General features: G+C 39.2%; 1 long non-coding RNA gene and 1 pseudogene across 1 annotated transcript; both read right to left on the bottom strand.

Annotated features, from left to right (window-relative positions):
- Positions 1-8,269, bottom strand: part of LOC116854374 — a 12,391-nt pseudogene extending 4,122 nt beyond the window's left edge.
- Positions 8,270-8,618: 349 nt separating this feature from the next.
- Positions 8,619-15,449, bottom strand: LOC116854379. Its single transcript, XR_004380150.1, has 4 exons — positions 15,356-15,449; positions 11,488-11,695; positions 8,875-9,019; positions 8,619-8,759 (listed from the first exon to the last, which is right to left on the bottom strand). It is a non-coding gene; the product is annotated as an uncharacterized LOC116854379 (long non-coding RNA).
- Positions 15,450-16,039: the final 590 nt, after the last annotated feature.

The raw sequence follows: 16,039 nt of genomic DNA, 5'->3' as shown, positions 1-16,039 counted from the left end.
TCTCTGCCTGCCTCTCTGCCTACTTGGGATCTCTGTCAAATAAATAAAATCTTTAAAAAAAAATAAAGATTTTATTTATTTATTTAGAGAGAGAGAGGGAGATAGCAAGGGGGGAGCACGAATGGGTTGGGAGGGGCAGACACAGAGGGAGAAGGAGACTCCCTGCTGAGCAGAGAGCCTGAGACATGGGGGCTTGATTCCGGGACCCTGGGATCATGACCTGGGCCGAAGGCAGATGCTTAATTGACTGAGCCACCCAGGTGCCCCTTCTTTTCTTTTTTAAAGCTGTTTAAAATTTGAGAGAGAGAGAGAGAGAGAGAGGCGGGAGGGCCACAGGGAGAGGGAAAGAATCTTAAGCAGACCCCATGTTGAATGCAGAGCCCAATGCAGGGCTCATTCCCCTGACCCTGGGATCACAACTTCAGGGGAAACCAAGAGTTGGTTGCTTAACCAACTGAGCCACCACGTGCCCCCCTGAGAATTTTCTTTGATGGATCACTAAATACCGCAGGAGTTGAGGATCCAAGGTGTGGGGTAATTAAGTCTTTTGGGTGGTTAATACCTAACACTGGGAGGAAAAGAGAGAGGTGAATACTCAGAGTTAAAAGAAAGCACCGGCACCTAATAAAGAATAAACTTTGTTTTTACATTTTGTTTTGTTTTACACAAAAACAGAACTGGTTCTGTAATTTTGGTAGGAGGAAAAAAGGAAGTATTGTTATATTATGTAAAATTCATGGACAAGTAGAGATGCCTGGGTGGCTCAGTCAGTTAAGCATCTGCGTTTGGCTCAGGTCATGATCCCAGGGTCCTGGGTTCCGTCCCTGTTTCTCCCTCTGCCTCTGCCTACCGCTCCCCAGCTTGTGCTCTTTTTATCTCTGTCAAATAAATAAAATCTTTTAAAAATTTTAAAAATTCACTGATAAGTAGAACCCAGACCTTTGATTATATCAATGTAAACTTCACTATAATTTGTATACTTCCATCATAGATGAAAATGGGTTTGCAAACAGTAGGGAACTTGGAAGGCCTCTAGTGAAAGACATTTCTTAATCTCACTGCCCCATTTTCTATCCCTCTCACTCAAGAAGGGAGACTAAGCAGATTTCAGAAAATGATTAGGTGCTGTTTTACTGTGTAGAGGATGAGTATATACAAAAAGGCTGTCTTTCTAGGGCTCCCTTCTCTTACCTTCATGAGCCTGGAGCAGTGATCTAGCCTTGGGAGAACAAGCATTTGGATGTTTCTTTGATTTCCTGTCTGAGGGATTAATATTCAGGACAATGAATCTCTCAAGATATGTCTAAAGTACCTATCCTGGGTGTGTTTTATGGCAAATAGGGATCGTTACCAAGCACTTTTGAGAAATAAGTAGGAAATAAGAGGTTATTTAATAAGTCTCTTACTATATAATGAGCAAAAAGGCCAAATGGTCGGTTAGGTAGAACTTGAATGCCAATATCTCCTTCTTGTCCAGGAGGTAGAACCTTGCCATTTACATCTAAAATCTAGGATAAAATAGAACAATAAATAAATTAAATAAATAAAATCTTTAAAAAAAAAAACCAACAAAACCCAGATTAACGTTTTTCAGGCTGGTTATTTAACTCATGTACCACATTTTGCCTTAAATAACTTTTAGCTATCTTTAAATATGAAACCCTTTACTTTATTTTATGTACATCCACCAAGAGCCTTCAAGTCTGAGATGTGGCTTGTGTGGAAAATAGGGGTATAATACTTATTTGGCACTTTCCAGATGGAAATGGGCTGTGTCCCCAAAAGAAACTTGAAAGGCAGAAGAATTATAAAATGTAATATCTTACTTTTACATTCTTATAAATAAAAAATATATAAAGTCCCACCCTGTCATCTAAAGAACATTTGGCTCCAGTATCAAGGAATTACTGATGGAAAGGAGATATTTTAAGAGTTCCAGATACTGGGGTGCCTGGGTGGCTCAGTGGGTTAAGCCTCTGCCGTCAGTTCATGTCATGATCTCAGGGTCCTGGGATTGAACTCGCATTGGGCTCTCTGCTCAGCAGGGAGTCTGCTTCCCCCCTGCCCCCCCCCGCCCGCCTGCCTCTCTGCCTACTTGTGATCTCTCTCTGTCAAACAAATAAATAAAATCTTAAAAAAAAAAAAGAGAGAGTTCCAGATACTTAAAATAGATTACTCTGTAATGGATATGAAGAGGCAAATGTTCTATTTCTGGAGAGAATCTCCAGATTATGCAAGTGGCCTTAAAAATCTTTAGACATGAAAATTACGGGCTTTGGGCTTTGAAGTTGCAAGAATCTGATAGCCAGCTGGTGGGAGCACATCCCCAGATGCCACACTGTCATTGCAGATGCTCTTAGCTAGGTAACAAGAGAAGTAATAGGAGCCCTTGGGAAAAAGTTGAAAATGGCGGTAGCTGCCTTAGGGAAATATGCACATCAAAACTACAAAGAGATACACTTCACACCCATTAGTTTAGCTGCTATCAAAAACACAGAAAGTGTTGGTGAAGATGTGGAAAAATTGGAACCCTTGTGCACTGTTTTGGGAATGTAAAATGGTATAACCACTGTAGAAAACAGTATGGCAATTCCTCAAAAATTTAAAAATAGAATTACCATATGATCCAGCATTTCTGCTTCTGTGTATATACCCAAAGAATTAAAAGCATGGCCTTGAGGAGATATTTATATACCCATGTTGATCACAGCACTATTCACAATAGCTAAAATGTGGAAAGAACCCACCCATTGACAAATGAACAGAAAAGCAAAATGTGTTATATCCATACAATGGGATATTATCCAACCTTAAAAAGGGAAGGAAATTCTGACCCATGCTACATGGATAAAACGTGAGGACATTATGCTAAGGTGTAATTAGCCAGTCACAAAAAGATAAATACTGGTTCCACTTAATACGAGGTACTTATACATAGTAGTTACAGAGGTAGAAAGTAGAATGGTGGTTGTCGGGGCTGGGGACATTGTGGAATGGGAAGTTATTATTTAATAGATATAGTCTGAATTTTACAAGATGAAAAGAGTTATGGAGCTAGATCTTGTTAATAATTGCACAATATTATGAACGTATTTAATACCACTGAGCTATGCACTTAAAAATGGTCAAGATGGTATATTTTATGTGTATTTATTATAATTTAAAGTTGGGGAAAAATTAGCTAGTAATGCTGACTGGGAATGCATGACAGAGCAGTTCTCCTCTTGGCCACACCCTTTCTGCATACAAATGTAGTTGCTCCAGAAAAACACTGGGCTCAAATTAGTGGGGTGGTGGTGATACACTGCTTTTGGATCACTGTGAGTACAGCGGCACCTGTGAGACTTTCACAGCAATGAATATTGGGAATTGTCATTAAGAGGGAAGAAAGGAACACAGCTTTGTGAAATGCCAGCTTGATTACTTACAATGCAGACATGATAATGCTTAATTACCAATTTTTCTTTCTCTAACCTAAGGCAGGCTATAAACCAACGAACCATTGTTAATCCTGTTTACAGAATGTAACCAGGACTCCTCTAGCATCTCTTCTTAGAAAAGCTTTTCAAAGGAAGGAAATGCAAGGGAAAGACGAATGATAATAATGGCACCTATCTTTTAGGTCTATATTATGTGCCAAACACTTTGTTCTTTAGAGATGTTATCTCATTTAATCCTCACAAAAAGCCTATGATATCAGTTCTGTTATTATTAGGTCAACCAACCACCAGTTTGCCTGGGACTGAGGCAGGAGAGTTTCTCTGGGATGTATGTCTTTCCATGCTAAAACCAAGTAAGTCCCAGGCAAACTGAGGCAAGTTGGTCACCCTAGTCCCTATTTTACAAATCAGGAAACTGAGACTTTAGTAACTTCCCCAGAGACACTCAGCCAAAGACGCTCCGCTCATGAAGCTCAGAGCCAGACCTGAACCACCAGGCAAGCCTACTTTTAGACGAGGTTCTCATCAAGGTTAAAGCAAGGGCGAGAACCCAGATCTGGCTTATTCCATAAGTTGACATCAGCAATCCATTTCAAACTTACTCAAACTTTCTCAAACTTACCCGATCGTGAGAATTGGGATGCTTGTTTAAAACACAGATTTCAGGGTCCTACCTAGAAGGGGCCTGAAAATTAGTATTTTTTAAACAAGTATCTGTGTAATCCTTATAATCAGAAGAACCTGGGAAGATTGATTTCATCTATAATTACCCCTCATTTAGGTTTGGTTTTATGTGTTCTGTTCTGTAAATTCATCTATTTTGTGTTTTCATTGCTATGCCATGGTTTATCTTATGTATTAGTGTAAGTTCCTTTGGCTATGCCTAGCTTTGGGTCTGCTGATCTGAGAACAATTCTAACCCTGTCCAAATTGTGCAGATGGGATAATAGGATGCTCCTTAGGGATCAGGTGGTAATAACAGCCATGGTTACAGAGAGCCAGGAAATGGCCAGGCAGGGCTGGGTAAGGAGAAAAATACTTCAGCTACTATAAACTGTAGCTTTCTTTGGCCTACTTGAACCCCTTAGAAAGTCTTAACCTCCCTTGTTAGAAAGGGCAATGTGATGGTTGTGGTTAAAAGTACAGATACTGGAACCAGATTGCTTGGGATTGAAACCCAACACTAGTAACTCCTAGCTATGTGACCTCTGGTGAATTCCTTCCCTCTCTGTGCCTCGTCTATAAAATGGTTTTTTATTTTTTATTGACATGCAGTTGACATACAGTGTTATATTAGTTTTGGGTGTACAGCATAGTGATTCAACAAGTTTATATATTATGCTATGCTCACCACAAGTATAGCCACCCTGTGTCACCATACAATACTACACAATACCGCTGACTATATTCCCTATGCTGATCTTTTATCTTTGTAACTTACTTATTCTATAATTGGAAGCCTGTATCTCCTACTTCCCTTCAGCCATTTTAAGAGGGTTCTTATATTGGTAAAGTCTCTTATAAGTTCTTTCTGGGAATCAAATAGATTAATATTTATAAAATGTCTAGAACTGCTTGGCGCAAGAAACTTCTTTGCAAAAAAAAAAATGGATACCATTAAATTAATGTCTCTAATCCATTTCCATTACATGGAAATTAAGATGTCATAGAAGCAGCATGAAATCATCACCAAAACTAGGAGCGTAGTAGAGGGTAGAGTGGGGTAAGTGGTAAACAGATTGGGTTGTTAAATATTCTCCCGGAAGGGGATGTGCAAACCTTAACATCAAAAGCAGGAGACAGCTTTCCCATTGAGCCAGGCTTAGTTTTCATTCCCTTAAAATTTCCACAGATTAGCACCTAGTTCAGAAGGAAAAAGAATCAAATAACATTATAAGTAACTTAAAATTCATTCATTCATCTACCATGCATTCATTAAACAAATATTTATTGGTGATCATCATTATTATGATGAGCAAGGCTCAAAATAAAACAAATTTCTGCTCTCGTGGAGTGTAGAGATAGACACTAAACAAAAACATAAAGTTACAACACTTAGTAAATTGATAATTATGAAAATATCCACATTAATGAAAACATTTGTACTCGTATTAGCATGATACTTATTATGCTGCTTCTATTTCATACATCTGTCAATTTTAGGTATTTTAATTTTTGTCCAGGCACTACATTCTCATGGTTTATAAATAGAAGCATTATAAAAAGACACGCTATGAAAAATTTTTCAACCTTTCCCTTATCTGCTCCATTGTATGCCTCCTTTTCCTTACATAATAATCAGTCTTGTTAGTAGCTTATTCATTTCCTCTAGAATTCTTTCTTATTCTTATTTCTATAAGCTCTTTGAATAACCCTTTTTAGAAATATACTTGCCAAGGAGTTATCTAGTGAACCCTTAATATTTCAAGTAACAGGGAGCTCAGCATTTTACATTTTTGAGGCAGCCCTGACTGAGAGAGTTCCCTCTTACATAAGGGGAAATCTTTCTGTAGATCTAGTATTCTTTCACTTAAAATATATTGTAATGCCTTCACTCTGATCGGCTCTATTGTGGCTTTTCTCAGTAAATGGCTAAACAACTGTATCTGTTACAGAGCTTTTATGCAACTAGCTTCCCTTACAACTTTTTTTTTTAAACTATTCTTCTAACCACTCACCTTCCTCCCTATCTCTCAGTCATAAGGATATAATAAACATGTATTTTAAAATTTATTTATCAGTTATTTATATTTATTTATCAGTTTTTATTTATCCAGCTAAGTTGAGTCCAGCCTTGTCTTTTCAATGAGGTCCTATACCGTTTCAGTCTGTCCGTATCCTCCATAGATATCCAGACCTGTCGTTTTTCTCCATTGTTCAGTCACTTCAGGATTGATTGGTTCACCAGCACTCACAGTGCTTTAAGCTTTTAAATTTATAGCTTCTCGGAAAACAAGTAAGTTAAATTTAGGAGAAAAAATGGAGAGAAATGAAAATTAAAGTTATTTCTAGGAAATTCAATGTAAAGTGTGTTTTAGTTCCCTCCTTCCTCCCCTCGCCAATATAAAATAAACAAACCATTCTAACATTGTAAGGTGACTCCTAAAACATCCTTTTTTTTCCTACTTTTATTTTTTGAGTGTATGAGTTGTTGCAAAAAAAAAAAAAGCCATGTCACTTCAGGGAAGGTGGTACATGATAACATTTTAAATCAGTGACTAAAAATTTACCAGTTGGGGCATGTGGGTGGCTCAGTAGGTTAAAGCCTCTGGCTTCGGCTCAGGACATGATCTCAGGGTCTTGGGATCAAGCCCCGCATCGGACTCTCTGCTCAGCAGGGAGCCTGCCTTCCCCTCTCCCTCTGCCTGCCTCTCTGCCTACTTGTGATCTCTGTCTGTCAAATAAATAAATAAAATCTTTAAGAAAACAATTTACCAGCTATGTGGTTAAATTGACTGTGGAATATTATGCAATGGAATACTATAGAGCAGTAAAAAAAAAAGAATAAGGAAAACTCGACAGTGCTGTCCAACAGAAATTTTTGCCACAATCAAAGTGTTCTATTATCTGCACTATCCACTGCAGTATCATCTAGCCCTATGTGGCTATTGAGCGCTTGAAGCATAGCTAGTGCAACTTTGGAACTGAATTTTTAATTAATTAAAATTAAATGTAAGGCATGCCTAGGTGGCTTAGTGGGTTAAAGCCTCTGCCTTCGGCTCAGGTCATGATCTCAGGGTCCTGGGATCGAGCCCCGCAATGGACTCTCTGCTCAGCTGGGAGCCTGCTTCCTCCCCCCTCTCTCTACCTGCCTCTCTGCCTACTTGTGATCTCTGTCTGTCAAATAAATAAATAAAATCTTTAAAAAAATTTTTTTAAATTATATTTAAGTAATTACATGGGGCAATATTTACCATATTGGATAGAACTGGATAGCACACAGTTCCAGTATATATTGTTAGGCAAAAAAAGGAAGGTACAGAACCGTGAACATATCATGTTTCCATTTATGTTTTTTGTGTGTTTGTTTTGTTTATTTATTTATTTATTTTTATTTGACAGAGATCACAAGTAGGCAGAGAGGCAGGCAGAGAGAGAGGAAGGGAAGCAGACTCCCTGCGGGGCTTGATGCCAGGACCCTGGGACCATGACCAGAGCTGAAGGCAGAGGCTTTAACTCACTGAGCCAACCAGGCACCCCTCCATTTATGTTTATAAAAGGGTGAGAATACTGGCATATTGGCTTGTGTTTGCACAGATTTCATGGAGAACTGAGACGGAGGACAAGGCTTAGAAAAAGAACTTTCACTCTGTATTTTTACACACCTATTGAATTTTATGTTGTATGAAATACTCCCTATTCAAAAAGTTTTTAAAAATTTTAACAATTCAAAAATATTTACCAATGCATACTTTCAAATGGAATCAGTAATAGAGCAAAAGACATCTATCCTTTCTCCTATTTGCTGGACTAGAGTTCCAAATAGGGGTTATTTTTCTGTTTCTCAGCTCAGGCAACATTGATCATCTAAAAGATTAAACACATTTTATCCATAACCACTGGGCTCCAAAGGGGTACACCCATGGCTGAACCCTCCCTTTCCTCTTCTTGCTTGGGGGAGCCTGCCCTGAACCTAACAATTACAACTTAAAGAATGAGAGCAAGAAGGAAAAGGGGGACAAGAGATTGTTAAACTCCATACCTACCAATGTGGAACTATGTTTTTAGGCAGAAATAGCCTTTATTTTATGACTTCCTTTTCTTCTCTAACCCCACTAAGTGCCTATTTACCAACCTGCTTACCTGGTCATGTCATTCTGTATAAGCATTCGATATGCAGTTGGTGCTGAATGGAAGACTGTGATGGGAAACTTGGAAAGTGTCTGCAATTTAGAAGTAAACTCTTAGTCTTACTACAACTTTAAAAATAAGTCCCTAAATGTTTATGGTAGGCACAGCACAACTTAAACGTTGTTCATTCCAATATAAATGCATTCACACCTTTCCTTTGTATATCTTTTCAGGATAATTGACTTTCCAGGTATGAAATATCTTAAATCATGTTGTTTACTCTGATTTCTGCAAGTAGCTTTATTCATCAGTCCTGTCAGGGACACTGCTAAAGCATTCCTGAATAGTGACCTCTTGTGCCCTGGGCCTTACTTGCAAGAGGAAGTTGGCTCAAAACGTGGCAAATAATGTGCAAATACACATGCTCCCTGGATCCATGGAGAAAAGACACTACTCCATGCTGACTTTGCCCAGCCTGTGTCTGAGGTATTCCACATCACATCTGAAGGAGTCAAATCCAGCCAGAACCTGGGAAAACAAAGAATAGTCCTGATATATATAAGGAAAACAAATTGAAAAGATCAACAAATGAATCATCACCTTTGTAGTTTGACATGTTCAAGCTGGAGTTCTGTGAAGGTACCTTCCATTTACAGATAATCCTAAACTAAAACTGCTATGAGTGTGTCCAGTCATTTTAGGGGATCCACTTGTTCCACTGGTAAAGTAAATGGACATCATCTCATTGTGTCTTGTCTTCACACAGGTGTGGCTGTCACTGGCGCCGTCTGCAAAGGAAGAACTACATTGATTCTGCACGTTGCACGTGGCATCATGAACTCTTACCACAGAAAAGAATTCAAGAAACCATCTACATGGACCTCTTCACCTCATGGATCAGGCCCCGGTGACTTAGGTTGAATTCCAAGGTAAAAGTCATCTCTTTCTCTATTATCTTTGTAGGTGCTTTCTGGAATTAAACTAAGTTTTGTCATCAAAGCCCATTTATAATAGGCTTATAATTGGTTTCATAGCTTTTTACTATGTGATAAAGAAGAGCTAAAGCATTTTAAGAAACTCAAGTGTTTTATCATACCGTCAGCAGAACGAGGAATCTATTATCTTATAATCAAGACTATGTGAGAATGGCCCCTTCCCCTTCACTGTGGATGTTTTCAAGTGATTTTTTTTTAAGGAAGTGAGTATGTGATTAGAAGTCATGGTGATGATATAAGGCAAGATGGTAATTCCCACATTGTTCAAGAATCGGATGTAGATCCAATGGATAACTGGGCTGTTAATAGGTCATACATTAGGGCACCTGAGAGGAGGTAAGCTCTGTACATACAGTGCCTAAAAAGCATAGAGATTTTATCTAGGAGTATTGGGCTGAGAATGAAACATTAGAATTAGAAACATCCAGGGGCACCTGGGAGGCTCAGTGGATTAAAGCCTCTGCCTTTGGTTCAGGTCATGATCTCAGGGTCCTGGAATCAAGCCCTGCATTGTGCTCTCTTCTCAGTGTGGAATCTGCTTCCCCCTCTCTCTCTGCCTGCCTCTCTGCCTACTTGTGATCTCTGTCTGTCAAATAAATAAATAAAATCCTAAAAAAAAAAAAAAGAATTAGAAACATCCAGGGGTGCCTGGGTGGCTCAGTCGTTGGGCATCTGCCCTCAGCTCGGGTCATGATCCCAGGGTCCTGGGATTGGGCCCCGCATTGGGCTCCCTGCTTAGCAGGAAACCTGCTTCTCCTTCTCCCACTACCCCTGCTTGTGTTCCTTCTCTCGCTGTTTTTCTGCCAAATAAATAAATAAAATATCTTAAAAAAAAAAAGGAAGAAACATCCAGGCTACAAGAATTATAGAAAAGTTGTTTTAAAAGCCTAATGAAGCTAGACTAAGTGTTTAGTCTATGATTCCATAATTTCTTCCTTAAAAATAGTACCTATAGCTGTGTACCTCTCATTTCTATAGAAACCTAAGGTGGGGTTATCATACCAATTTCACCACTAGAGGCTATAAATGTAGCAGTTAGGAGTATGGCCTCAGGTGCCAGACTCCCTGGGTTCGAAACCCACCTCTGCCAAATCCTAGCATTTGGCCTTATTCATGTGTATTACTGTAGTACCCCTTCTTAAGTTATTGTGACACGTAAATGAGTTAATATATGTGAAATGCTTGGAACAGTTTTTGGCACATAACCAAAGCCATATAAATGTTACCCAAGTTGCAAGTATAACATTTTTAATTAGAACAGTACTTGGCAGAGGGGGTATAGCTCAGTGGTAGAGCATTTGGTAAAAACTTTTGGTAAAAACTCAGTAAATGTTAGCTATTTTAGAGGAGGTAGGAATAAGTATGTAGTCGCAAATATACTCCCAATTCCTTGGGTAAAGGTGGGAAGCTCATTCTAGAGAGGGAACTGGCTGCCAACCTAAAGCTAAGATAGAACCAATACTGGGCGAGAGTGCTAAATGACCCCTGGAAGCATTCCACAGAAGGGACTGAACATCAGTGTAACTTAGTTTTATAAGAGCATCCATTAACATTAAGTGTTCTTGTTTATAACCTGAAGTGTTGGTATCTGCAAGGAAATGATATAGCCTAGGCATAAGAATTGATTATGATCAGTTTCTCTGGGTGACGATAACAGCTCTGTGTTGGTGCTGTGAACGCACCGCCTAGATTCACTGCAGGAATGAAGGACTTACTCCCCACAGCTGCTGGGAGCCCTATTCAGAGATAGCTTTGGCTGAAGAGAGCTGCCTCGCTCAAGGTCATCCCTTCCTTCTAGGGAAAGCACACACTCAGTTACTGATCAGTAATGGTATATAAAGGCCAGGACCTTTTGCTCTATCTTGGAACAGCTTTGAAGGACTATCCAAGCCCCAGAGGTTCCAGTGGATTAGCGGAAGGTTTTTCTGGGAGTGCATGGCAGATAAATTTCTTCTTTTGCTCAGTCCCCCTCCTTGCCCTTCTTTCACAGATGTTGACCCGAAGACAAATCCTTAATAAACTTCTTACACAACCGATCTCTGTCTCAGGGCCTGCTTCCTTCAAGATCCTAACATACAAAAACCACTCCAAGCTCCTGCCTGCTTCAGAGCTTTGCAGATTATTAGTGCAGGAGTAATCACCAGTTGTTCCCTTTGCCTCGTTTTAATTTTCATTTTTCTGATCACTTGTGGGTTGAATACCTTTTCAATTGTTGCCTTTCTTTCTGGGGAAGCTGTTCTATAACAGTTATGGCCACTCACTTCATCATCTCCTTGAGGTTCCCCCACCCGTCTTTGGGTTTCTGAGACACAATTAGCTTGGAGTGCAGATTTTCACATTTAGATGCAACAGCATCTACTGCTGGGGCTAAAACTTCGTTGGTAATAATGCACTTGGCTTTTGAAGATTGCAGTCTGTAGAGAATGTCTTTCTGGGTCAGCTGAGTGGTTCCTGGAATTAAAACTGTCCCTGAAGGAGCAGAAGAAAACAACATATAGAAGGAAGGATTTTCTTTATCATGTTAGTTACTGTACTATAGATCGCTCCTGTGTCCTCTATGTGTCTCAGAATGAGTTTGCCATTCAATTTACCAGTCTAGGTATCTATTTGCCTTCCTTTCATTATTCTGTTTTTGCCTTTCAAAGCATCTCAATATCTGTGTCCCTTTTGACCGGACATGAAAGCATGTTAAATGCTGGCTAATTTTCTTCCATCTGAAGACCAGTCATAACGTTCAGCTTGAAGACAGGGTTTTTTTTTTCTTTTTTTTTTAAAGACAGTTTTGATTGAAGAGTTATATTATCCAATATTTATTGGCTAAATGCCAGATGCTAGTGTAAGTGCTTTGCACGTTTTAACTTATTTAATCCCTACAAAAAAAAACCCATAAAATCTATGAATAATTTGCCAAAGATCACTGGAGTAGAAAGCGGCAGTGCAGGGATTGAATTCTGTAGCCCGACCCCACAGCTGTACACATAACTACTTCAGTCCAGCTCCTTTTAAAACGTACATAAATGTTTTATGATTTCTTTCCAAAGGGAGAGATTGAGGCATTCATCTTTTCAGTGCTTCTGCTTCTCCCTGCTGTAAATTACACTGTAAGTGTAGGATAATTGTTAAGAGTCTGTCCTGCAGCCAAACAGTCTGACAGGTTGGCCTTGGAAAAGCCACTTCATCTCCATGAGTCTCAGGTTCTACATCGTCTAATGGGGATTCTGTAAGATTAATGAGGAGTAAATGAGTTAAAATGTGTAAAGAGTGCTGAATAAATTTTAACTATTATTTTCTCAAAGGATTATTGGAATTTCAAGAATGTATCTGGATCTGTATCTATAGTTATATGTATCCATATCTGTATCTCGGGCTCTACCACTCTCAAGTCCAGACCGTAGAGAGAGGGGTGGAAGTTAATCACTGCACAGTGGTGTTTACTCTTCCCAGCATCACAGCAGGAATGGAAGATTGAAGAACATGTACCTGCTCATTCCTGGACTCTTGACACTGGCTTATCTTTCCCTTTGGGGAAAGACAGTCCCCTCCAGTGGAGATCTTCAGGAAATAGACAACAAGGACCAAAACCCAAAGTTCTTCAGAATATCTTTCTTTTCTAATCAGGCAATGCAGCATTGTTTATGAGTCTTCAACTCCAAGGTCATTCCTTAGAGATGATCCATCTGGGGGTAATTAATTAGCCCACTGTGGCCTAATAGTTTTCTATAATTTAAAGGCACTCTGTAAGAACAAACCCACTGCCAGCGTTTCATGCCTAGCAGAAGCGCTTTATTTAAACACATCACCCTTAGATAATTAATTCCTGCTAATACATTATTCATATTCTATCTTTAAAGAACCTATTAATAGTGATCAGTCTTACCTATTAAAACTACTTCCTGTCCAAATTAGTCATTTAGGGAAACATTACATTGTCTCTTGCCAGGGAACAAAATGTTACTTTAAATCTTAGTGGGGGGACATCGCTTCTTGGCCTTTCGGCTAAGATCAAGTGTAAATCTTGGGGAAGGCCTCTTATTACCATGTTGATGATATAGGGTGTACAAAGTGATATTACCAATATGTACATTTGCATGAAGGGTCAAAAGACTCTGATACTAGTAGTCCCTTCTCACCCTGTTAACAGATCTACATGAAAAGACAGAGTTTTCCCAGAAGTTTGTTTGGTGGATGAGAAAAGTAACTTTTGTGATTCAATTTGGCAACAGGATTTGAAAGCCTAGCCTATCCACCCATCCATCTAGATGGTAGATAATGCTTATTTTCAGCATTGTTAGTATATTAGATTTACCATTTACTGTCTCCCTTTCATTCTCCCTTCCAAGAGAATCTGCCTTCCTTTCTGCAGCCCCAATAACTATGTTTGCATCAGATGCACCTGCCTCTGACCACATCTGACTGGCCCAACCCAAGCCATGCCAGTCAGATTCTGCCTCAAGTATTTCATTTAAGAGACTGAGTAGATTGAGACATACAGTTAGGGGCTAAGGCATCTGTGTAGCAAACCAAGCCACATGTCAGGGAAAATGAAGGGGAGCAAAGAAATCATGTGTTAGTAGAAAGAAGTCAAAGGAACAGATGCTTAAGGGATACAGAGACAGGAGGCGCTATGGCTTCAAAGCAAAAGAAATGGAGAAAGAAGCCAGTTGCTCTGTCTGTACTTTTTGTCCCCTGTAGATCCTTCCGTAGATGTTCAATAATTTTCCTTCCTTACTGAACTAATATAAATGGATTTCTGCTCCTGGAAGTCCAACATGTTGCCCCTTTCGTAAGACAGTGAGCTTAAGCAGCATTCGTGAAAGCTATCACTTTGTTTCAAGGAAAAAAAAAAACTGTTAAAAGTGGGCTCTGCTACTCTAGTGTACAATTCATTGGTACATCTGATATGAGAACATGTAACTCCCAAATGCAAGTAATTATGATGAATTAAGAATGTTTACTCAATATAATTATTTATTAAAACAGTAGGGATATTAATTAATTCAACAAATATTTTACCGAGCATTTACTATATGCCGGCAATTGAAGGTAAAGACATGACTATCTTAGTCATTGGCTTTTAGGAACATACATAGTCCTAGGGGAATGACAAATTTATTCCAAATAGACACTCAGACACTACAGTACAAGTTAAAATAGAAACATATACATGTTTTCTAGGGGATGTCAAAAAAGAAAGCACCTGAATTGGGACATCAGGGTAGGGTTGCCTGAGAAGTGACATTAGAGTTGAGACCTGAAAATCTAATAGAAGTTGTCCAGGTGGTTAGGTGTGAGGGAAAGGCTTTCCAAGCACAGGAAATAGTATGCACAAAATCTAGGAAAAGAGAAAGATCATGAACGTTATAGGAAACCATTTGATATGGCTGGGGCAGAGAGTATGAAAACAATGAAGGGAGGAGATCAAACCTTCCGTGACACACCTAAAGAAGTTCTGATTTTACATAGTAGGCAATGGAGAATTATTAAATAACATCAAGCAGCATATTGACAGGATAAAATATGCATTCTAGAAAGAACGCTAGCTATAGAGGATGAATTGGATTGGAGTAAGGTGTGGGCACACATAAGATCAGAAATAGGGAGACTTTTGGGCAGATCCATTCAGGAGATGCCAAATGTGTGAACTAAAGCAATGGCAATGGGATTGGAGAAGAAGGAGGACTCTGGGGACATGTAGGAAGTCAGAGTTACAAGATGTAGGAAGTGATTTGGAAGGAGGAGGAGCAGCTGCTTGCTTTGGGCACCAGATAAATGGCAATTAACCATGAGAGAAATAAAGGCATGAAATAAGAACTTTGAGTTTGTGGCTGCATTGAGTTTCAGATGACAGTGGGTCTATAGAAGGAAAACAGTGGTAGGTATGAGGGTATTCCATTGTTGATTGGCATTTGGTTAATAAACCTATTTCATTATGAAAAACCTAACTCATAGTTTAGGTCAAAAGATATGGTGTGTTTCCAACACATTTCTAAGGTTCCTGAGAAGAATACTATTATTGTATACAGTTCCTCAAATAATTTATCCAAATAAATGTCTCATGATTACTTAAAGTTTTGGTAGATCTCCCATCCAGTCTACTTTAAATGTAATCAGATTTCAAACACTACTAACCTGTTCACAGACAGGCTACATTTGCAAGCCACCATTCTGGGATCTTGGGAAGAATCACAATTACTCTATCTCCTCTTTGCAGGGAACAGGCTTCTGTAAGCATATTGCAAATTTCCTAGACAAAAATCCCAGTTCCTCAAAACTCCATCTCACTTCTCCATTTCCACTTATCCACCAGAAGGCTGGATTGGAAGGTCTCTTTCCAGCCTGAGGAAAGGCAAATCAGATGATTTAAAGCTCTTGATGCAGCTTAATTCTATTTTAACTGACTCAGTGGAATATTTTCTCAGAAGAAAATTCATAGGTCTTTAGTTAGATCACATGGGGAAATTTGGAAATAACTCTGGGGTCTTCATTTCTAGCTGTCAGGAGCCAGGTTTTTTTTTTTTTCTAAAGATTTTATTGATTTATTTGACAGAGAGAGAGATCACAAGTAGGCAAAGGAGGGGTGGGGGGAAGTAGGCTCCCCACTGAGTGGATAGCCTGATGCAGGGCTTGATCCCAGGACTCAATCCCAGGACCCTGAGGTCATGACCTGAGCTGAAGGCAGAGGTTTAACCCACTGAGCCACATAGGCACCCCTGTCAGAAGCCATGCTATTTTTCATTTAGCCTGACTGTTTTTCTTTCCAAAAAGTTAGAATTCTTGCATCCTTTTATGTTCTCTCATTGCTATATCTATACC

The sequence above is a fragment of the Lontra canadensis genome, unplaced genomic scaffold (assembly GCF_010015895.1).
Source record: "Lontra canadensis isolate GAN:19392208 unplaced genomic scaffold, GSC_riverotter_1.0 scaffold91, whole genome shotgun sequence".
In the NCBI taxonomy this organism is placed as follows: Eukaryota; Metazoa; Chordata; class Mammalia; order Carnivora; family Mustelidae; genus Lontra; species Lontra canadensis.
The sequence above is the reverse complement of the archived record's forward strand: the minus strand, read 5'-3'. Positions and strand labels throughout refer to the sequence as shown.